Below are 550 nucleotides of genomic sequence, written 5' to 3' on the forward strand. Positions count from 1 at the left end.
CAAGCTGCCTGGCTGCCGGCTGCCATCTTGGCTGGCAGTTAATTTGCATATCTCCCTGATTAGCCAATGGGAAGGGTAGCTGTCGTACACCAATTACCATGTTTCTCTATTAGATAGGATATTAGTTCATTTAAATATTTCCTGGTGGGTAGATTGCTTCTAGTCTTTGCTACTACCAAAAAAATTCATAAATATATATGTATGTGTGTGTGTGTCTTATTGTTCTTGACAATCCTTTGATCCAGCTGATTTCATTTTTTAATTTATTATGGTTAAAATATACATAGTGTAAAAGAGGTAAAAGACCTCTACTCAGAAAACTACAGGACGTTGAAAAAAGATATAGAGGGAGACATAAACAGATGGAAGAACATACCGTGTTCATGGATTGGTAGAATCAACATCATTAAAATGTCCATACTACCCAAGGCAATCTATAAATTCAACGCACTTCCCATTAAAATATCAATGGCATATTTCACAGGCCTAGAACGAACTCTCCAAAAATTCATCTGGAATAAAAAAAGACCCCGAATAGCTGCAGCAATCC

The sequence above is a fragment of the Myotis davidii genome, unplaced genomic scaffold (assembly GCF_000327345.1).
Source record: "Myotis davidii unplaced genomic scaffold, ASM32734v1 scaffold150, whole genome shotgun sequence".
Lineage (NCBI taxonomy): Eukaryota > Metazoa > Chordata > Mammalia > Chiroptera > Vespertilionidae > Myotis > Myotis davidii.